Here is a 24,443-nt window from a genome sequence, read left to right as displayed (position 1 = left end):
CTAGAAGGGAAAATGGGATAACTATCCTGATTTTATCAAAGCACTTTTGCAGATATGTTTGCTGGTGGGGCTTAGTCTTAATGTCCTACCTGCAATCTCTCCTGGAACTTGGAACCATTAGCAGACAGAAAAAAAATGGTTGGAGCTAATTTGTCCTATGGTGGCATCTTAACAAAACCATGAGTTGGTGTCTGTTACCTGGAATCCCAAAGATGTCTTGAATCTGTTTGCAACTTTGCACATTTCTTTGATTTTTGGAAGCTACTTCCCATTCTTCTAATATGCTTTCTCTCCATCTCCTTTTCTTTTTCTTTTTCTCTCTTACCCTTCCTCTTTTTAACTTATGTTGAAAGACTCTTTCTGTTGCTTGTAGTTAAAAGACCCTAACATAACCAATAGAGACTCCAACTTCCTACCAAACCACTGATTTCTCCACCAGACATTTTGAATTTCTAGTTTTTCTAATAATAAATTCTTCCTAGATCTGAAATAAACTGATGTCACCTCAGTATAATGGCAAACCTCACAAGCCCTGAGCTCTCTCAAAGCCCCAGATGAGCTGTTTTACTCTCATAGGGTCTAGAAGTTTTGTAAAGTACAATGAGCATTTGTGTACTCCTCAAGTTGTATGTTGAATCCCTAATCCCTAGGAGCTGGTGGGAGATAATTAGGTCACTAGGGCTTTGGAATTAGTGCCTTCATAAGAAGAGGCAAAGCCAGACATGATAGCACATGCCTATAATCTCAGTAGCTTGGGAGGCTGAGGCAGGAGGATCACAAGTCCAAAACCAGCCTCTGCAACTTAGTGAATCCCTAAACAACTTAGGATAACCCTATCTCAAAATAAAATATAAAATGGTCTGGAAATGTGACTCAGTGGTTAAATGCCCTTGGGTTCAATTCCTGGTACCCAAAACAAAAATAAAAACAAACAAAAAAATACCACACAATGAACAGAGTTAGCTGTTGTCTTTCTGTCACATGAGGAGGCAGCAGGAAGATTGCTGTGTCTGTAAACTATAGAGAGGGTTCTCACTGAGAACTCATCCCTGTTGGGATCCAGTTCTCAGACTTCCAACTTCTGTGATCATAAGAAATACATGTTAAGTTACCTAGTTTAAGGGTTTTTGTTATAGTATCCTAAGTCAACTTAGGTGTAAACTTTCCCAGGTAAATATATGGATTCAAACAGGAAAGAGTACAACGTGGTGAAGAAGTGAATTCTAATTCTGTTGCTGACAGGTGAGTCACTTGATCTTGCTAGACATAATTTTCTATGACATGAGCTTAGTACCTGCCTCACAGAGTTGGTAACACAGTGACTGAAGTCATATGTGTAAGCAACCACATAGCACCTGGCATATGATGGGACCAGTTTCCATATGTCCTTATTGGAATGTAAGTGCCAAACACTTGTGCTTGGGAGAATGCATTTAGCAGAGTCCATAGTGAGTTCAGTCTAGGGACTGGGGATTTAATAATCGTTGGAGATGTGAGTTCTTGGCCAGAGTGACTAAGATCAAAGCTTCTGACCAGAGAGGACAGAAGAATACCCAGGAGCTTAACGATGAGAGAAGGGCAAAGAGGCAGTAATGCAGAGATGAACAAGATAAGGGGAAGAGAGAGGGCAGAATAAGGGTGGAGGAGAATAAGTTTGAGGCAGAGCACACAAGAGAGAGCCAGAAATTCACGGCTAGAGACAAAATGTGTCTTTTGAACTTTCTCTAACTCTGAACTCCCATGTTGGACTGTGACCTGGTACCCAAGGACCAGAGAGAGTGACATACAGTACCAACACCTGCTAGAAAGACCAGAGCTGGCAATAGCTGAAACTGAGGCTTTCTGCACAAGCCAGAATTTTTGCAAGCTACTGAGGCTCTCATTAAACACACTCTAATTTCTGTGTGTTCTCTCCACTGTACCTTAAAATAAATGTATTCTTTATGATCTGGAGAGATGCCTACTCTTCTAATTTGGAAGGAATATAAATGTTAGTAGGATGTCTCTGGAGAATGTTACTACCTATCATCATTAAGGGAGAAAGTAATGAGAGAGTGGGAGATTAACTAGTTAGTTGGGGAATCTACTTTAAAACAACAACAACAACAACAACAAGAAAAACACACACAAGGAATTGGCACCTCAGGGCCTGATCTTGAAAATTGTTCTGGCAGAGAGAGCAACATGCTGAGCAGAAGAGGAACTGGATGGAGAATGAGAAAGAAATGATGAGAAGTGCTAATCAAAATATAATAAATGTAAAGTGCTAAACTGTTTTAAATAAGAACTTTAGTATTGTTATGATATCTTTATTTAGTCATCTACTGCATTTACTTAAAATGTTCCCATGGCTTCAAACTCTGGCACATGGTCCAGATGGAGAAATCTAAGAGTTAAACTAGGGACGGCTGCAGCTAAGTTCTTCATGTCACTGGGCCACGCAGCACTCTATTCTTGACGACAGCAACCATAGTGAAACATGCCTCTGAATTGTAATTGTCACAGGGCTCTTTCCTGGGTCCATGTTCCTTACTTGGTATTTGAAGCCTCTCTTGCTTAATGAAATGTCATCTTTTCATAGCTGGTGACCAAATAATTGTTTAAAGTAAATCAGAATGTGAAAGGTGAAGGTGTTTATAACTTGGAGCATAATTTGCTGTGATACTTAGACGCGTGTCTCCAGCTCACTAAAATATGTCACCTTGCAGGACGTGTGACCTTTCACTACCCCACACTTCACCAATTATAGCAAATTTCCCTTTATTCAGAGGAGCTGGAAATAGGTGGTTTTTAATTTCCAGTGTTCTGATTAACTGGGTATTGACATACAATCCACTTTTTTTTTTTTTTCACAGAATGTCAATTCATCTTCTCTGGATGGTGGTCATAGATTTTTGACCTTTCTGTTCCTCTAATCTCTCTTTGCGTGACTCTTCTTGAAAAGCAGTGCATCTCTTCCCCAAATCAAAACCTTCAATAAGTTCCAGAACCTATGGAATAAAGCTGCCACTCGAGATGATTCATGATCATCCCCAATATATTCATGTATTTCCCCTCATTTATGTACCTTCTGTGCCTCTCACACTCTTCATTGTTAAGTGCCCTCGCCTTTCTCCATGCCCCATCTTCTCTCCACATGAGAAGCTCTTCTACCCAGTTTCTGCATATTCAAATACTCTTGACTTGGAGATACAAGCCAATTCTCTCTTTGCAAAACCTTCCTCTGTCTCCCCCCTGCTGCCATCTCCAGTTTTTACTAAGATTTTCTTCTTCTGAATTCCCATATTCTTGATCTCTCTATTTCTGGGGGAAATGACTTTCCCTTTTAAGCTATTAACACCCAATTTATCTTATCTAGGAATCACAATTTCCTTGAATGCAGTATTTGTAACAGATAACTTCTCTTGTCATCCCCCTAGGTCTTACCACATGCCCTACACACAGTAGGTGTACATTAAATGAATGAACCAAAGAACCATAATTTTTACCACTAAAATGGGTCAGAATGTGCTTTTCTCTCTCTTGAATGATTCATAGAACACTTCAGGATCTCACAGTGCTTTTGATTTATTATGATTAACGTCAACCATCATTAGAAGGGCTAGAAGTGCTGCAAAAAAGTCTGGATAGTTGAAATTTCTGAACAAAACTGAGAGCAAGTAATTTTAGCAACTAGGGGACCAACAGATCCTAAAGGAAAAATACCAGTGTTCATTGACCTCACATAAAACACAGTAAGTGGGAAATTAGGAGAAAATAAAATTCATCTAGACTTGGAGTCATTTTGTCTAAGAGAGTCTAATCATCATGTTAGAGCATGATCAGAACCTCTGTGTTAATACCACCCACCCAAACTTTCCCTCAGTTATGACTTTAGGAGACACAGCTACACCAAGATACTGCCTTAGAATTGCCCCAGCAGCAGAAGTGAACTAATTTCCCTTTCAATTATCAGAGCCACAATTGGGATTGAAATTTCACTTGGTTCCCTGCCCCAAGGGCTGCGGGCCATGGCATTCGTTTCTGAGCTGGTAGAGTCACTGCCCTCGATGCCACGCCTGTAGGCTGGCAGTCATCCTCCCATTTATGTGCATTTGCAGATAAAAAGAAAAAAGAGGCCAGTCACCAAAAGGCCATGTCCATGATGTCAGGTCCTGCATGGAGCAGGATCAGTCAAGGAAACTGAGGAAGAATGAAAAGGGGAAGTAGGAGCTTGTGGGCACATATGATCAGGTAGCAATGGCTGCCAAATAAAGTTCACAGAAAACAATCAAAGAGACCAGGAAAAAATAGGAGACCAGCCTAGGTAGAGTCAACACCTCTGAAATCCGAAGAAGTTGAAGGAGTAAAGCAAGATGAGTTGTTAATATGAGGCACTCCAGAGCATTCTGGAGCTTTCTCACCAGGAGACGGCTGCATGGTCCCCGAATCCAGGAAAGGACCCAGCTGCCAAGGAAACTTGCTCTTCTACCTTCAGCTGCTTCTAGCCCTCTCACTCCAGAAAAACAAGCCTGAGATCTCCTGTTCTAGAGAGCTGGGGAGGGATGCTCACTGAAACCTGGTGGCAGGAAATGTTGGGGTGATCACGAGGGGGTGATTCTCTGGATGGAGTCACCTTCCCAACAGAGGTGCACATAGTTCAATTGGAAATGACCCTGTCTGGAGAACTAAACTGATGGGCACATTTACTTGGGATTCTCTAATTTCTTAGACTTATCTGATCACTATTCAGAGGCTATGCAAACAGAGTTTGCTTAGAATTTTTTTCCAGACTCTCTCTATGTCAGTCTTTGACACTGACCAGCTGTGACCCTGGTTCTTCCACAGCTGCTCACAGTATTGTGGTAAAAGCTGCTGACAATAGGGAGCCGGGCTCCCTGAATAACTCCCAGGTAGAGAGCACTTGGTTGCGTAAAAGGACCTTCTAAATTATGGATTCTACAATAGAAAAGCTAGAAGGAGATAGCACCATATTTTACGGAGAGACATAAGCTCAGATTTGTTAAGTGACTGGCCCAAGGTCACAGAGCCAGAATTAGGGAAACCTGATTTCCTCTGTTAAATAATATTCACATGGCCTTCAGAGACCATGCAAATCCAAGTCAAGCTCTTATGTTCCTATCTTATTTGCAAATAAGAAATTTTAATCCATCTTCCACACAGCAGAAATTGGTTCTTAAAATGATTACCATGAGGTGAAAATGTACAATCTTTGGGCTTTGTGCATGCGAGGCAAGTACTCTGTCGACTGAGCTATATCCCTAGCCCAAGATGTATGATCTTGAGCAACTTACCAAATCATTTTGAACGCCAGCTTTCTTATTTGAAAAATGGGGACTTATTACTTCCCCCAAAGAATTATTGTTGGAATTAAATGAATAAAGTGTAGGTAGAGCATCAGGTAGATATATGGTTGATCTTTGCACCATTGAAAGAAGTATTCAAGAACTTAAAAAAATTAAAATTAAGAATTTTCAGTTTGGTGCTGTTTGTTATTGCATTAGGAGTTTTGCAGCTTAGTTAATCCCTGCAGGTTTTCTTTTTGCAATATTCTGCTGACCAGGAAAACATGAGAGACAAAAAAGCACTCACTAGACCAAGAATCTAGGTTCTATCTCTAGCTCTTCTATCTGCTCCTGTATAAACATTTAGAATCTATGAGCATAAGTTTTCTCTTCTCTAAAACTCAACAAAAGACTCAGTTTTCCATATCTACCTCGTAGACTTGTTATGAAAATTAAATAAGGTAATAAGTGTGAAAGTTTTTTGAAAATTAACTCAGCGAACATCTATTGAGGATGGCAATTCCATTGCTCATTTAATCTCTGCAATAATCCTTTGAAGCAGACATATCTGGCTTCATTTGAAAGCTTGAGCCTGGACAGACATTCAGGGACTAGCTAAAGCTTAACGGCCATTGAGCAGGGCAGCCAAGATTCAAAAACCAAGCCTCCTGGCTCTAAGTGCTTTTTTCACTATTATGTTGAATCATATGAAATTGCTATGTTTGCAGGTCAAAAAAAAAATTGAATGTCAGCAATTTCAAATAATTTAACCTGCTGCAACACATCTATACAAAGAATGATTGAAATTCAAGAAAGTGGAACTATTGAGTAGCGGCTTAGGCTGTGATTAGTACCATTTGGGAACAGTGTTCTCTTATAACAGGTAGAGGATCAGAAAGGGGTCATAAATTCTGGGTTTTGCCCAAAACAGAATTGGCAGAACCCTGCTCTGGTGGGATGTAGTCACATAGTGGTTCAGCTGCAGCTCAATAGAAGGCAAGCGCTTAGCATCATTATCCTCAAATCAGGGTCTTTGTATGGTATAGTGTTCGATACCCACTCATTGCCTTATAGAAAGTTATGAATTCACCATGAATCTGAATTCAGGTGCAGACTGAGACACTGAATAATCTGTTTAGTAATGTATATTGTGTCTTTAGAAAAATGTGACTTTATAGAATTGAGATTCTTTTTAACTTGTGGATTTAGATAAGTATGTTCACTAAAATTGATGTATTTTGGTGGGTTATGTCAAAGCATTTGCTCTGAAGATCCTGGGAGATCAGATAATGATAGGAGGGGTCCTGGTTTCAGCTTTCCTTCAGCTATATAGGAAAAGAGACTGTGAATGTGTGCTGGGATGGTATTGACTTAGCATCATCTAGAAAGGAATCTTGATGTCCCCTGTGAGGTATGATAGAAGATTGGAGAGCCAACTACTGGGGAAAGTGTTTGCAGTGTACCTCATCTGGATCCAAAAGGCAAGATGGACTGGGTGGGAGGTAGTATTTTTCCTGAAGATAATACATGTTCCTACTATTGTGCATCTTGAGGAAGGGAAAGAAGAGGGCTTTGGTCTAAGAAATGGGGAATCTTTTCTTTGGGGCTTGGAAGTGGGCTGGGAGCCAGGACTTAAGGTGGGGAGAAAACATATGGATATCTTTCTAGGACTGCTCCCTGGCCAGGAGCAGCCCCTGTCTCTTGGCAAAAGTAAATGCAGTCCCTCTCTAGAGAGAAACATTTCTGATTTATAACCTCTGGGTTCCCATAGATTAAAAGCAAACAAAAGTGAGCTCACAGTGAAAAGCCACCATGACTGAGAATCAGGGTCATATAGAACAAAGGATCAGGCAGACACCTCTACAGTCACCCACGAAGGCTAAAACTATCAGCAGAAGGTCAGCAAGAGTATGAGACCTCCAGGTCCTTTACATCCATCCCAAAGAGAGGCATGCTTGAGCCAGGGTGAAGTCAGATTCACTGTAGATCTGGACAATAATACTTGCTGTTTTTCCTTTTTATGCTTGGGAGGGGGTGAGTATGAAACAATTATCAGTAATGATATAGAACTGTGAATTCAGCTCCATAGTTAGGTTAAAAGGTCATTTATTTAAGGCAGTAGCAGGAAATGTTAGCTGCCAAACACGTGCAGATGTGAGGGCCCACTGATTCCTTAGAAGTTGAGTTCCAGCATAACATCTCTGGATAAATTAATTCCTCTCACGGGAAGTAGGAGCCATTCTGGCTAGGACAACAGGAATCATTGGCCCCTTCTACCTCACTGCTAGGCAACTAGGAGAACTTAGGGTCATTCATAGGCAACCCTGCTTGTCAATCCATCTGTAGCTATAACAAGAAATAATAGATTTGGACCTGAAGTCTTCCAATCTGCAATTGACAGATACCAAATGTGAAACAGCTACACATGAAATATTTATAGAAATGAAGAATCAGATCGCAAAGGTGAGTGTGCTAAAATAAATAAAAACTACCATGAGAAACAAATCAAGTGGAACTTCAGACATGAAAAATATCATTGTTGAAAAAAAATCTTAAAAGACTCAAAGTGTGTATTACACAGCTGGAGAGAATTATTAAACTGTAAGATAGAACTGAAAAATTATCCCTAAGACACCATGAAAAATTAAGGAGATGGAAAATACGAGAGGTTAAGTTATGTGGAAGTGAAAAGAGAACTTTTAAAATATGTCTAGGGCTGGGGATGTGGCTCAAGCGGCATGCGTGCGACCCAGGTTCGAGCCTCAGCACCACATGCAAACAAAGATGTGTCTGCCGAAAAACTAAAAAAATAAATATTAAAATTCTCTCTCTATTTAAAAAAATAATAAATAAATAAATAAAATATGTCTAATCAAGACCCCAAAGACAGAAAATAGAATGAAAGACGACATAGAAGACAACATTAGAAGGGATTGTGCATGAAGATTTTCCAAAACTACTGAAAAGCATGAAACCACAGATCTAGGAAATATAATGTCCCCCAAACAATGTAAATAAAAACAAGTACACACTCTCCATCCATCACAATGAAACTAGAACACCAAAGAAAAAGCACTTAGGTATTAAGACAGAAGTTTCCATGAACGTAAATTCTTGTTTTACTCTCATTTTTGGCCCTTAGGTACAAAGTCATTACCCATTATTATTACCACCTTTCAAGGCCTCTCTGTTGACTGACTGATTGATTCTCTTATTCATTTATTTCTTCTCTGTAGCTCCAGACCATATTTCCATTCTCTTCCCTGCCTCATAGACAGTCATTTTAAAGTGCATCATTTTGTGTATGCTCTGGAAAAACGTGTAATGTCATTTTGTATGAATGTATATTTAATTCAAATAGTGGCACTGAGTCACAGATCACAATCTACTTAATAAGATCTATCTGTACCATACAGCAGTATTTTTCTAACCAAAGGCCATGTTTCAATAGTGAGTCATGGAACCAATTTGGTGGACTCTAGCAGCATTTTTAAAAATGAAATAGAATATAATAGCAAATAACAAAATTTATCAGAAGTCATAAAGGTAGGTTTTATTTCCTAATACTTTGTTTCACTTATATATATGCATATGTATATACATATATACTCAAGTACATATTTTATATATACAGTATTTATGTTTGAGATTGTGATATTAAATATAGTTCTTAGAGGAACACGATCAAAAAACCATTTAAAAAATCTCTTCTTCTATGAGATGTAGTAGAGGCACAAAGGAGGCAGTTACCAGTGTTACCAAAGTGGTGGTTTTAGGGATTACAAGCTAGGACCAAATAGATATTTGTGTTGATACTTGGGAGGGTTTTTCTCGGCTGATAAAAGGAAGAATATGCCAGGTTTTGATGAAAGATCCATGAAAATGGGCATGTAATTAGGGTTTTTAGAAGGCAAATTAGGTTAAAGTTAATGCAGCGAAGAGTGGGATGGGAAAGGGATAGTTGGAGATAAAAGTATGGCAGGAGCCCTATTGTAAAGAACTACATGGACCATCTCAAGGAGTTGGGACATTATCTCATGGACCATGAATAGGCACTAAAAGATTTTAGGCAGGGACATGATATGATTCATTGTATGAATTAGACAATTCTGGCAGCATCTAGGGAATCATGACTGAGTGGACACTAGTATTGTCCACCCAAATCAGAATGGAGAAAGCAATAGCTTTGAGGAAGAAGAGGATGAGTAGTCAGGATAGTTCCAGTTTCCAATATATTATAGATGGTATACTGATGAAATTATTTGCTACCCTTTACCCAGGATACCACTCAGGCTTAGTCATATGACTTTTTTTGGCTGATGAAAGAGAGTTAAAGAGATGGAAGCTTGGAGCACCATCTTGGGCTTCTACGTGCTCTCTTTTTCCTCTACCATGAGAGTTGAGGTGTTTAAGCCAGGATACTCTGTTGGCCTGGACCCTAAAGTGAGGATGATGTGGAGCATACTGTTGTCAACCTGTGGTGACCAAGTAGAGAAGGTGAGAAAGAAAACTTTGCTGTTATAAGCTGCAGAGTTGAGGACGTGTTTGTTATAAGAGCATAATGTAGCCTTCCTGACTAAAATGTCTGTGAGGGCATTGTATTTCCATGATATTTAACAAAAAGCCATTTTTTCAGTTTTAGAACTGACCATCTGTCCCTTTCTGGAAGCTTCTGGATCACTGTTCTTTAGCTTATGTTGTGTGTGTGTGTGTGTGTGTGTGTGTGTGTGTTACTGGGAATCGACTCCAAGGCCTCATGCATGCTGGACAAGCCATTACTACTAAGGTACATTCTCAGCCTAGTCTGTCTTGAGAAAAGGCATGGGCCCATCCAAGGGGACCAATCTATTATATTGTGTCCCTATCTCAACATATAATCTCCACAGTAAGGGTGACTACAACAACTGGGACCCCACAGGAAAGCACAGCGTCGGGGCAGTGACAAGTGAATTTAACGTTCAGTGAATGGTGGGTAACAGAGCTCAGTTAAGAATATTATCAGAAAACATGAATTTTTATCTCAGAGTAGATGTTGCAACAGAAGAAGGGCTGTTGACAGAAGAGTAGGAAAAGAGAACCAATGGGAGGGCTCAAGGCAGGTCTAAAATAGAGGAGAAAGACTAGGAGCGGGGCTCTGGGGTCTGCAGAGAAGTCGGTGAGACTGTAGAAAGGGAGAGCTCACACAGACCACTGGGTCTGGCATCTCAGACCCTGGTGGTGTCTTGGTGCCTCTTAGGACAATTCCACATGGCTATTTGCTGTCACATACATGTACCTCTGAGATCCCTCTTTGGGGTGACATGTGGGTTTCTGCATATATCATTTTTGCCTTCTCTGATTCTTTGGGGGAATTAGAAATTAATAAGATTTTGTTATCTGGGTAGTTTGACTCTGCCCTACCTTGATCATGAGAGTATATTGTATGTGATAAGAGGAATATCAAGTCCTGACCTAACAGGAGGGGAAAGGACCACAGGGGATGCCTCTCTTTTTCCCAGCAAGGCCAATGGTTGGTTCAGTCTGGAGAAGAATCAGAACTCTCCCAGATAGTGAATGTCACAAGAAGAAAGGACAACCATGAGAGAAGGAGACCCAAGGGAAGGAGAATTAAGGAAAACCTAGTAAGATGTCTTCTTAGGAATGTAAGTTCTACTGGAAAAGATGGAAGGGGATTATGAGGACAGAAGAGAATTTCAGATGAACCAAAAATAAATATCCAAGAAGGGTTTCTCTGTACACTTGTATAGTCGATAAAAGATTCTGCCTCACACACTCCTCCTTTATTCACTCATTCATTCATTCACAATTATTATTGAGGAGCATCTACGCATGTGCTAAGCATTAGTCCACTTGGCCTGCTCTAACAAAACACCTTAGAGTAGGTAAATCATAAACAACAGAAGTTTCATTTCTTATAGTTCCAGAGGCTGGAAAGTCCAAGATTAGGGCACCAGCAATTCAGCTAATGGTGTGGCCTTATCTCTGTTTCATAGCTGATGCTTCTAGTAGTGTCCTCACAGAGAGGAGAGGCCAAGCAAGTTCCCTCGGGCTCTTTTATAAGAACACTAATCCCATTCATGAGATCTCTACCCTTGTGACCTAATCAACTTTTCAAAGACCCCACCTCTTAATACTCTTCTTTTTTATGAATTAGGTTTCAGCAGATTTTCAGCAGAATTAGGAGGACAAAAACATTTGGACTATAACAGATCCCATTCCTGACATAAAATGTCGACTGTCTGTCATCCATTTTAAATGTATTATGCATCTCCATTAAAATATTAGCTCCTTAAAGGTTAGCACTGTTACTTTCAATGTATAGCACACGGTAGGTGCTCAATGAATATTAATTGAAGGAATAAAGGAAGGAATAGGTGTCAAGTGGGAGATATACACTAACAAACAATGACTATTCAGTATGATTTCTCTGAAAACCTAAGTTGCCATGGGAACCTTGAGAGAGGTGTTCTTAGCAAAAATGCAGCACATTGACATAAAGGGAGACTTTAAGCATGAATAGGAATGTCCAGGCCACAGCAGAGCAAGGTAAGCCAAGCACAGAGCTCTGAGGACTCAAAGCAGCTTGATATAATTAGGGAGTTGCAAGAATTCAACATGTCTAGGGTGGAGTCCCTGTGAGATCAGCTAACAATGAGAAGTTGGGATTTTACCCTGTAGGCAAGAGAGGGACATTAAATTTTTTTTAAAAGAGGAGCACGATCAGATTTGTACTTTTAGAAACAGCATTCCCAGCATAGATGATGGATTTTAGCAAGGGGAATTCTGAGACAAAGGGACCAGTGGGAGACCAGTGCAAGCAGCAGCACCCGTGGGAATGACCAGAAGGATATGTATAGGAGAGATATTTAGAAGCTAGAGTCGAGGATCTGAAAATCCATTGGTGTTACCTAAGTAGTTATAATAGCACTCAAAAATCTGGTACTACATAAGGAGAGTGGTTAGAGTGACAGGAGGAAGCTGTCTTTAGAGCATTCTAAGTGAACACACACGAGAAAATCAAACACTCATTTGGTGGTCAACAGGCTGTGGTCAAAATAACCTCATGAGACCTGCATTTATTACTTACTTGTGCTAAGAAGGCAGAGAGAAAATGAAGGACCTACCCAAAGCTGAGTGGTGGTGGAAAGAAGGCAGAGGTGTTGGGTCACTCAGAGGCCCATGTATACAGCTGAGCACACCCACTGCTTCTACAGTGACAGCCCAGGACTAGGGAAGACTATTGTCTTCATGAGGGCAGAGGTCATTTTTTTGGCTTGTTCACCAGAGTGTCCCCAGTGAGAGCAACGTCTGGCACATGTTGGCAATAAATATTTGTTTAATATATAGAGGGAGATAGAAGTATGATTCAGATGGGGGTGGATGTAAATGGAGAGAGCTTTATTTTTTGCTTTCCAGACTCTATTCCTGATGATGGAGGTGGGGGAGAGAGAGGGTGGAGGAATTTAAATTTACCAACTGACAGTAATTTAGCATCCTCTGGTTTAAAAGTCTTTTTCAGTTTAATTTCATCCCTTTAATTATCTGATGGTCAGTATTTCCTTCTTTTTGCTTTTCTCCTCCTCCTTTCCCAAGGATGAGAGAAGATCTAAGGTCCCAAATATTTAGAAGGTTTGTGGTGCCATTAATCAGAGGAAGTGGGACATATTTAGCCCACACCGTCATCTGGTTTTTGCTGGAGGTATCACTGGAGCAGACAGATAATGTACTCTATATTCTTTTCTCTTGGTCCAACAGAAGCTGCTGTAACCCCTTTATTGACTGGTCATTTTCTGTGTCTCCTACTGAACATCCTCTGTCACCTGACTGCATCATCAGTTTGGATGACCTACCCTTTGATGAAGAGTCTTTTTGTACCTTGTAGCGGTTACCCTCAGTTCAGGGTTGAATAGTGTATCCCCAAAAGATATGTTGACATCCCAGCTCCTACTACCTGTGAATGTGACCTTATTTGGAAGTAGAATCTTAACAAATATAAACAAGATACTATGTAGTCTTAGGAGTGTCCTTATAAAAAGAGGAACATCATGGCACAGGGAGAATGCCATTTGATGACAGAGACAGAGAGTGATATGATACAGCCAGAGAATGCCAAGGATCAACCACCACCAGGAAAGGTTAGGGAGATACCAGGAGGGTTCTACCTAGAATCTCAGAGGGATCATGGCCCTGCTGACAACCTGATTTTGGATTTGCAACCTCCAGATCTGTGAACTAATACTTTTCTATTGTTTAAAACCATCCAGTTTGTAGTATTTTGTTACAGCAGCCTGAGGAAACTCATACATTCTTCCTTTGGGTTCCTCACCTACGTCTATCAGCAATACCCTCTGTCCCCATGTTAGGAGTTATAAAAACTACTGGTAGTTCCCCTGCACATCACACACAAATTATACCAGCCAAAGGACTACCATGCCATATCCAGCACTGATTCTACCATTTTTCCTGTTGTCCATGGCTCCTCACTTGTCCTGAGGCTCCTCTGACAGGCTTATAGCCTGTGTAGGCCACTCCTACCAGGAGTGGATATGTCCCACTTCCTCTGATTAATGGCACCACAAACCTTCTAAATATTTAGGACCTTAGATCTTCTCTCATCCTTGGGAAAGGAGGAGGAGAAAAGCAAAGAGAAGGAAATGCTGACCATCAGATATTTAAAGGAATGAAATTAAACCAGAGGATGCTAAATTACTGTCAGTTGGTAAATTTAAGCAGGGATATATATACTCATTAGTCTCAAATTTACCCAAACCTATTTGGGTGGTTTTTAATTGTTGCATTACAATTGTACATAATAGTGGGATTCATTGTTACTTATTCTTACATGCACACAATATAACAACATAATTTGGTCAATATCATTCCCCAGTATTTCCCCTTTCCCTCCCTATCTGGATCTTTTTAACGATACACTGAATTCCAAGGTTGAATGTGGTGGTAGCAATTGTGATTAGTTTATTTTCTCAGTTTCTCCTCCCTAAACCAGAGATACTCATCATTTTTATTCTTGTCTAGAAGGCATATGTTATGGGTTGGATATGCAAAGTCTGCCAAAATCTCACATGTGAAAAAAATATAAGAAAGTTCAGAGGTAAAATGATTAGGTCATGAGAGCCTTCATCTAATCAGTGGGTTAAGCCACTGATACGAATTAACTGAGTGGTAACCATAGGCAGGTAGGGTGTGGCTGAAGAAGTGGGTCACTGGAGATGTATTTTGGGGGTTTATATTTTGTCCCTGGTGAGTGGAGCTCGATCTCTGCTCCCTGGCTCATGTCCTGAGCTGCTTCCCTCTACTATGTCTTCTACTATGATGTTCTACCTAATCTAGCTGACCAGGGACTGAACCTCTGAAACTGTGAGCTAAAATAAAGTTTTTCTCCTCTGCATTTTTCTTATCAGGTCTTTTGGTCACAATGACCAAAACACCGACTAACATAGTATCTCAGCCTGTCTTGCATGTTATTCCTTTATAACTCACTTTTCCATCTGGGAACACCACTGGAGGAATGAGTCCTCATTTTCCCAAGCTACTTCACTTTTAACTGGGAAGTCCTGTAGTGTAAACCTTGACCTGCAGGAACATATCTCTGGTAGAATTTCATGTCCTTCCTGTCAGATTGATGGAGAAGGACTGTTGAGTTGCCAGGTGCTCTCAAATCGCCTTGACCTACATAAATGGGCATCTGACCCAGGCCAGAGTCACAATTTTACTGTAGTCCCACTTGTCTTAATCTTTGACAAGTGCCCTAGTCCTTTATTTTATGCTAGATAGCATTTTCCACTTTATTCTCTAAAGTGTATGACAGCAAAATAAGGCCTATTGGCCTACCAGCCCAAGGCCTGTTTCTGTATGGTCCTTGAGCTATAAATGGTTTTCACATCTTTAACAGATGGGAAGAAGAAGAAAGAGAGGAAGTGGGTGAGGGAAATAAATGTGCACAGAGACTATATATGGTGGGCAAAGCCTAAAACCTTTACTGTCTCTTTTCAGAAAAAAAAAATGAAGAAGGAATTCCTGTGTCAAATTCATAAGATAGTGTGGGGTGAGAGTCTCTTTAATCCCCAAGGGCTCATTCAAAGCAGGTCATTTTAACTAGATAATCCTTTGTCTCCAGAAGAAATTGAAGCTCTCATTATTTTCAAAGACTCTGAAGACTCATAAAGGTAGAAGGTAATATTGCTTTTATACTATTAGATAGGATTTTGTAGGTGACCTCTCAGTTATAGGCTGCTGCTCTCCAAAGGTGTGGTGTCAAATTCATATCATCACACCTTGAGCATCAGGAATAGCGAAGAACAACCACTCAAGAGTCTGCCCAAATGGCCCAGGAGGAAGGTCTGGGGGCACCACCCTGAGGACATAGGCCACTGCCTCGGGTTTCAGGGTCCCAGCACTCTTGAACCCAGATGGGGGAGGGGGGGAATTATGGGAAGGAAAAGCAAAAGTCCTTTCACTACTCACAGTTTATTTCTCTGTGCACCACCTTGCTGCTCTTACCACACCACTTAACTCCAGCACACTTCAGACACATATGCCAACGCTGGCCAGCTTCTGAGAAGAGCCCAGTGTGGTCCTATGTGCAAATACAGAAGCTGATTACACTTGTGAAGTCTGCAGATCCTGGTAGCTGCAAAGGATGGCCATAAATGACCCCATATTTTATCCACTGGGGTGGTCCCAAATTCCTCTCTGAAAAGCCTATGCATTATGTTTCCTGTGTAAATGGACCCCGCTCACCCACCACCATCAAAGGAACACATTTCTATTTTGGTTTCACCTTCAAATTCACACTCTGTACACAGCACTGAGTCAAGTCATGGATCTTTCTTCCAAGTCACAAGCTTTTGTTCGTCTGGTTGTGTTTACACCTATGGTCATGGACTAATCTTTTTGTGTACAGCAGCATAGCAAAGACAGAGATCCCTGCCAAATGTTGGAACATGAAGGGCAGTGATAAATGAGTAGCATATCAGATTATAGCCTGCTTCTTACCCATCTTGTTCTGGTAACTTCTGTGACTGCTATGCTCTAGCAGTCATCCAGTGACTTAGGTATCTTCTAAATTTGTAGCTATATTATTTGATTTTGTGGCCTTTACTCCAGGCTTGGAAACTTGGTATTGGCATTATTACTACCTTGGAAAACAGTATCCCATTCTAGGAGTTTTTCTAAGGGTGTCTATTCAAACAGAGCCAGAGCTCTGATCTCAGCAGATTTAGCCACTGCCTTGCATCAGGGTCTAGGGAAGGCTGTCAGGTCTCTCCTGGCCCTTCTGAGGCCATGCTCTGATAATTCTAATAATCATCTCTCACATTTGGAAGTTGCTTGGTTGCTTGCCCACCTTTCCCCAGGCATTTCCCTTAGTCTTGTACACAAGGGGGTGCACTGGCTGTTAATTCCCAAAATTCATCACTGAGGCTTGAAATATAGTTACCTGAGTTTGTGCCTCCTGCCAGGGCTGGGCAGGCCTGCAGGGTGTCTTTCTAATCATATTGAAGAGCAAATAGGGATGCAGCCTAGGCCCTAAAGATTAATTTAAAAATATGAAAGGCAATACAGACATTATGGTTACCAATGGGAAGGATTTTTCTTTTAGGAAAGAGTCTTTGACCTTCCACTCACTAATTCACTTGACAGGTATCTAATGAGTCTATTCCGTAACAGTATTGTATTAGGCCCTTGGAATACGGAGATATAAAAGGCACAGTCCTTAGTCTCCAGGAACTCAGAGGCTAATGTAAAATCTGAAAATAAAAGAACTCTGCTAGACACTCTTAAAACACCGTTAGTTTGGATGATATTCCCAAATATTTCCGTTTTCCTCTCTTTCCTAGTACAAGGTAGGATTAGATTTTCCTGATTCTATAAAAGTTAGACATGACCATGTGACTTGCTTTACCAATGAAATGTGAGTACAAGTGTGGTATATGACTTATACATAAAAGTCTTTAAGAAAGGATGTGTTACCATATCCCATTTTCCTGCCTGAGAATGGTGGAAGAATATGTGGAGATGGAGCATCTATCAGTCTCAGTCCCTGAATGACTACAGTAAGCATAATGCTTGGTCAATCCACATGAGATAAACTTCTGTTGGATTCAGCCACTGAGATGTGGGGGTTATTTGTTACCAAGCACAACCTAGCCTATCTTGACTGATACACTGGCTCTGGAAAATGAGGCTTTTTTATCCTTCAGAGATTCAAGAAGACACTTTGCATATCAGGACTACATGTTTACTTGAGGAACAACTAGGTACATGGATATGTTGGGGGACCCTCTTGAATTCAGCCTAAATGACATCTCCTGTAGTAGTCATGGGTCACAAAGAGATCCTTGGATCTGCCCTCCTTTGTACTTCCCATTTGTAGAACCCACACCAAAGTTGTGAACAAATCTCCAAGCCTTTGGCATTCCCTAAGAGAGATACCCAGAAATCCAGCATTTCCAGCAGCCTGTGCTTCCCTCCATCACAGCCCTTCTCACACTTGATTTTGCTGTCCATCTCAGCAAGCTGTGAGCCTGACCAATGATACCCAAATCATAATAAATATCCAACATCTATTTTTTAATAAATACATGTTTAATCAATAAAAGAACCCATCTGTAGCCACCTTTGCACACCATGTCTTTGCATGAAAAACAGCAAGTCCTTTCACTAAGCATGAGAAATTATAGTATACAGTGCAGGATGTGCTCCTATAGGGTTACAGCACTGTGAGAAGAGTCCTGGAGCGATGTCCAAGACCTTGGCTATAGCATCTCCTGTGTGTCTCACTTCTTAGCTATGTGTCCTTAAGCAAGTCACTTAGCCTGTAAGTCAAAATTTTTGTGAGGTTTCTGATAAGATACTGGACATAGTTCATGGACTATCAGAGATGGAAGGGACTCCTGAATATATTATTCTAACTCAGCTGGCCAATGGTAGCACTAGGAATAGAGGAATAGAACCCAGGTCTCCTAAAGTCAAGTTTGCAGTTTTAATGCTGTTAGTAAAAGGAATATAATCAATTATATCATGGATAAGAAAATAAGGGCATTAAAGAAGTAATACCCTAATGTATTGGTTTTTTTTTTTTTTTTCATGCTGTTCAGTCTTTCCACTATTGTTAGAAGGAGGAAAGGGGATTTAAGAGGGACTGTCTTCTGATCACTCAGTATATACATGTTCCTACTTACTTACCAGCTAAGTTTCAATGAAGGCTAAAGCCTGGTTACAATTCTTGTGGGCAGCTAGCAGATAACCCCTGGGAAGCTATTTTCAAAGCTAGAAAACTCATTTTTCCTAAGTTAAAAATGATTGGCTTAGCAAATTGCACTATATCCCTAAAATGGATCCCCATCCTCTAGCATGGAAGAACTTTGGCACAAATAATAGAAGAGTTGATTGGGATTTAAATAACATTTACATAAAATAGACACATAATTTGCCTATAGTATTAATTAATGAACAACCAAAAGCTCTCTGTGTCAACGAGTAAAATTACCAAGAAAGGCCTCTGGGTGGGTGTCCTGGATCTCAGTGGGGAACACCACTAGGAGCTGGGCAACCTTAGAGACAGGAGGCTACGCATTCGGCACATCAGTACCTGCAGATATGCAGAATATTGCAAGGCAGCTTGGTGTATTGCATATTGTGGAATTTCTCATGTAAATTGACATTAGGTAATGGTTATTATATACACACATAATCCAGATGTACACATGTTCTCTGGCCTTCATGGCTTCCCTTTTAGCCTCTTAACTATTGATAATCATGTGAAATCCCGCAATCCTGAAAACCATAGAAATTCTTTCTTCAACTGGCTTTCCTGTCCATATCATTTCCCAGAAGCTTTATAGACATTCACATGTTCCCCCAGTCTATCCCTTTGCCAGGGAGCCCTGCATGAGAGCTTAGCATGTGAACAACTTGTCTGGGATTGGCTTCTTCCTGCTCCCACTACTTTCCCTGACTCTCCTTTCTACTCTAGTTGACTTTCTAACTATCGCTACACTACAAATGGTCTACTCTTTGAAAAAGTGAGTATCAGTTATTTGACCTTCTAACTACAGTATGAATTAATGGTCTGTAAACATTTTGAATAATTTTTTATCAGTTACATATGCCCATAATCCTAAGGAACCAAATAATATCACAGAGCAAGTTACTAAAAATAGTAACCTAACCTTCCCAATATCCTCTCATTGAGTCAAAATATACATTACTAATATTAATGTTTATATTAATATGTAGTTTTTTATTATACATATACTTTTTTAAAGAGAGAGAGAATTTTTTAATATTTATTTTATAGTTTTCGGTGGACACAACATCTTTATTTTATTTCTATGTGGTGCTGAGGATTGAACCCAGTGCCCCGTGCATGCCAGGCGAGTGTGCTACCGCTTGAGCCACATCCCCAGCCCCATATACATGTGTTTTTATGTAAAATTTTCATAACAGTTGGTGAACATTTTGCCCTCTTTAACTCCCACCCTTACGCCCATATCCCAGACCATCCACTTTTCCCATTATACTGTCCTCCCAATGTAGTTAATTTAATTTTAGTTAGAGTCATATTGAGTTGTTATGCTACTTGGATATATAAATACTGTTCATAGCTGGGCCATGGACTGTGTTGATTGTTGCATACTTGTGTCCTCCTGAAATTGATATGTTAAATCCTAATGTTCAATTCAATGATATTGGGAGGTGAAGCTTTATAGGTCATAAGGACTGAGCCCTCATGAATGGGACAAGTGCCCTTATAAAAGAGGCCCCAGGGAGCTACCCTCCCTTTTGCCATGTGAGGAACAGCAAAAAGACGGTCATTTGTGAACCAGCAAATGGGCCGTCACTAGACAACAACTATCCTAAGCACTCCTAAGCTGTTGGGAATAAATTTCTACTACTTATAGGACACCCAGTTTATGGCAGTTTATTATAGAACCCAAACCAACTAAAATGATTTTTGTTTTGCTTTTAAACATAATTATTTTGTTTCCCTGAAGTCAATAATTATTTATTTTGTTTAGTTTTCTAAGTTACTATCACTCAGTCTGCTTCGAGCCTTTCACCAGTGGCCTAAATCCTCTCCTCAGGGATTCTATCAGTTTTGTCTTGCAGAAATCTTCCTTGGAGTCTTCAGGTCTGCTCCAGCAGGTACCTATAATGCTCTACAACTGGTACAGGTGTCATTTTGAGATTTCCCTTCAACATTGCCACTTCAGATTGAATGTTCATGTCCCCCTCAAAATTCACACGCTGAAATGCTAATCTCTAGCACACGGTTTTAGGGGGTGGAACCTTTGAGGAGGGAATTGTTCATGGGAGGCTCTGCCCTCGTGAGTAGGACTAGTGCCCTTATGAAAGAGGCTCACAGGTCCCTTCTTCCTTTCTTCCAAGTGAAGACACAGCAGGAAGACACAGTGAATCGGTGAATAGGCCCTCAGCAGACACCAAACCTGCTGGTGCTATGATCTTCAACTTCCCCAGATTCCTGCACTATAAGATATAAACTTCCTTTGTTTATAAGCTACCCTGTTTATGGCATTTTTTTTTTTTTCATAGCAGCACAAATGGACTCAGACAATTGCCTTAATAATTCTTTTTTTTTTTTCTATGCTATAATGTATTGCTAGTTTCCTGAGTCTGTCTTCCATTTTGGGGATTAGTCACTTGTCATTCATTTTCTAAGAAAAAGTCTATAAAAGATAACCTCTTTGAAACTAGTGACTGAAATGTCTTTGTCCTACCCTCACCTTCAATGTATGTTTGGCTAGGTAGAGAACTCTATGTCAAAACCCATTTTTCCTTCAGAATTTTAAAGACACTTCTCCGTAGTGTTCCAGAGTCTAGTATTCCTGTGGAGACATCCAAGGCCATTCTGATTTTATATCCTTGTGCATGACATTTTTCCCCCTTCTCTGGAGGCATGTAAAGACTTACTTTGTTGCCAGTTTTCTGAAATTTCAGGATATGCCTTGGTGTGGGGTCACCTTGGTCTGGGAAACTTCTTTTCCTCTTCAATTCTATGAAGTTTGTTTTATTTGTAATTTTGATGATTTCTTCTCCCACATTTTCCTGTTCTCCTTTTTCCAAAGCTCCTATATTTTTGATTGTTGAACATCCTGAAGTGATTATATAATTTTTGTATTTTTTTTCTCTTTTGCATTTCTTTGCCTTGTGATATTTTCTGGAAATGTTCTCAAACTAATCTTTCAACTCTCCCAGATTTTTCATTGCTGCTATCATTTTTAACTCCCAAGAGCTTTTTCTGTTTGTTTGCTGAATGCTTTTGCTGTAGATTAAAGTGTATCCTTATTCTATAGATACATCATCATCTCATGTATCTCAGAATATCAAATATCTTGAATGTTCTTGTGCTTGCATAGCCTTTGCTTCCTCCAAGTTGTTTTAATTATTCTCTGTGTCTCCTCTTATCTGCTGCTCTCCTGTTGTAGACTCACCTCTGCCAGGTGTGGTTATCTTGGTGGTCTGTTTATATGGGACAGTGAGGGTTAAAAACACCAAGTGACGTCTCTGAGCTAGTGTACAAGCTGTCAAGGTGGTTCACCATGAAGGGAACTAGCTGACTGACATCCCCTCTCCTTTACAGGATGTCAGCTGTGCCTGGTGTCCCCTCACTTTAATGTTGTTCTGATTGACTTTCTCCCATCTGCTTCCAGGGTGGGAGAGAGGCAGTAATTCACTGCACTACATGGGGGCGAGGATTTGGGACTCTAACTTCTTCCCAAATAGGTTTTCAACAAACCTGTTATTATCAGCCTCCACCTTCATATCCGCTTGCATAATAACCTCAATTTTTGACCCTCTGGAGGGTTCTTCAATGTTACTGCAATTACTTCTCAGTAATTTTTTCCACTCATTTCCCACAATCTCAGGTTTTACTAAGTCAATTCTCATTCATTCAACTGGTGTCCAACCTCCAAAATTTAATTGGCATTCTCTCCTTTCCTCTTCTCTTTATTATTGTGGGTAAACAGTTTTTTAAAATCCCTTTTCTAAGGGGAGTGGAGGGAGGGAGGAAGGGAGGGAAAGAAGAGGCCCTGGGGACTGAAATGGAACCAATTAAATTCCGTGCATGTATGATTATGTCAAAATGAACCCAACTATTATGTGTAACTGTAATGCACTGATAAAAGCATTTAAAATTTCATTTTCCATCATTCCAGGGGGATTTCAGAAGGGAGTGAAAATAAATACATGTGTTCAATCCATTGCTTTACATGGAAGTTGATCTGTAATCGTTAGTGAAAATATACTAAAGGTTTCTTCTTAAGAAAAGCACATTTCCTTAAAGAAATTCTCTAAATGCCTCATGGAAAAGCCACCACCTGCCAGTGGCCAGCTGAACCCAGTCCTAGAAAGATATCCATCATCTTCCTTTAAGGGCTTTGTGAGTATCCCAGGTTTAATTTCTCCAATTTGCTACTGGCTCAGTGTTACCATTTCACTGATTTCACTGTGTTGTTAGGATTTGACTTTATGGCATCTCCATCTTCTAACAGTGAGCTCACTCCTTATGAGGCAGAGGAGATGGTTGGTTTGAATATTTTGGAGATTTCTTGTGATTCTAAGAATGCATTATAAAATATATTGTTTCCAGGATATAAAATATTCCAGGATATTCCAAGAATGCATTATAAAATATATTGTTTCTAGTTGTTTGGTAGCAGAAGGATTCTATCAGGCTATCTCATCAGCCAAATTGTAGGAAATTGATCTTTACACATATCTCTCTCTGCTTTGTGGACTGTGAGCATTTTAAAAACAAAATATGCCTCTCTCTAGCACCTAGCATAGTGCCTAGATTATTTTAGGCTCTCAAAACTGTTTGTGAAAAGAAAATATAACAATACCTCCTTCCTTCAAAACACCATCAAAGCACCCTTGCTCATATACACAGCATGTACTCCTTAGTCTGTTGTTTTTAATGTATATTTTCTGAATTTCTCCTTTTATGAGGGAAAGAGAGGACAGAATCATGGGGTTTGTTTCAGGCCTAATCTACTGCTCTAAGACCACCTCCCCACCAACTTCCTACCTCCAAGGAGCAATAGATGATTATTACTATGAAGTTAAAAGGTAGTGGAGAACTTTACAATAAAGCTCCGTCTGCACGGGTGCTTAGGAGGCCTTGGGGATGTCATTGGTATATACATTTTAAATAACTTATATGACTCATATTTTTCACTGTTGGGATCCAGAGTCTCCCGACTAGTTTAGACATTCTGATATGTCCTGCATTTCTTGTTCCCTAGCAAAATAAGGATTCTCTGCGATTGAATCTCAAGAACTGGCAGATTTCCAAGAGGGTATTATTGCCAGGCTAATAGTGCTTAATAATCAATTAGGCTTATTCATTAGTAATATTAGCTCTCTCCTCCAGCACCACCTGCAATCAGTTTCACAATGGCAGACAGATGCTTTCCAGATGTTTGCAAGGCCATCTTGTGGTGTTTCCTCACTCTAATCAGGCAGCCTGTGAAGATGCCTGAGGTGGGGAGAGAAGGCCTGTGTGTGGCAGAGAAAAGATGGGTAGAGCCAGGAATGGGCACGTATGTTCAAAAGAGAAGCCATGCAAGCCTGGTTTATTGTTAATTTATGTTGGGTTTTCTGAGAACATGGCGTCCAGGTTATAGCAGACAGATGGTGCACCCCAACTGTGAGTAGCTCTGGCTGGTAGTGGGGGGGACTAGTTACAGAAAGAACCCCACTCTCGCTGGCCCCCTCCCACTGCCTGGTGAGCACAATCCACCCCCATAGGCTGGAATGATGGTGGGCTCCTTGGTGACACGATGCACTTCTCCAGTTGTCTGGGAGGTGGGGATGGTGTACTTCTGAGTGAGTCACAGTCACGTCACTCATGCATAGACCTAGAGGTATCTTTTCTAGGATATGAAAACTAACGATCTTACCACAGCATCTTGGATACATGACAACTTGCTGATCAAAATCTCTCTGTGTCCGTGAAGGTATCTGGCCTAGTTGGACAGGTTCCAAAGCTCAGATTTGGGCCCTGTCTGTGCCTTTTGACTGTAAGGAGTCTACATATCAACCAGGACAGAGAGGGCTGTGCTGCTCCACTACCACACAACCAACAACCGACTGTAGTCACAGCCCTGAGGCTTC

This window comes from Marmota flaviventris, chromosome 3 (assembly GCF_047511675.1).
Source record: "Marmota flaviventris isolate mMarFla1 chromosome 3, mMarFla1.hap1, whole genome shotgun sequence".
Classification (NCBI taxonomy): Eukaryota; Metazoa; Chordata; class Mammalia; order Rodentia; family Sciuridae; genus Marmota; species Marmota flaviventris.
The sequence above is the reverse complement of the archived record's forward strand: the minus strand, read 5'-3'. Positions refer to the sequence as shown.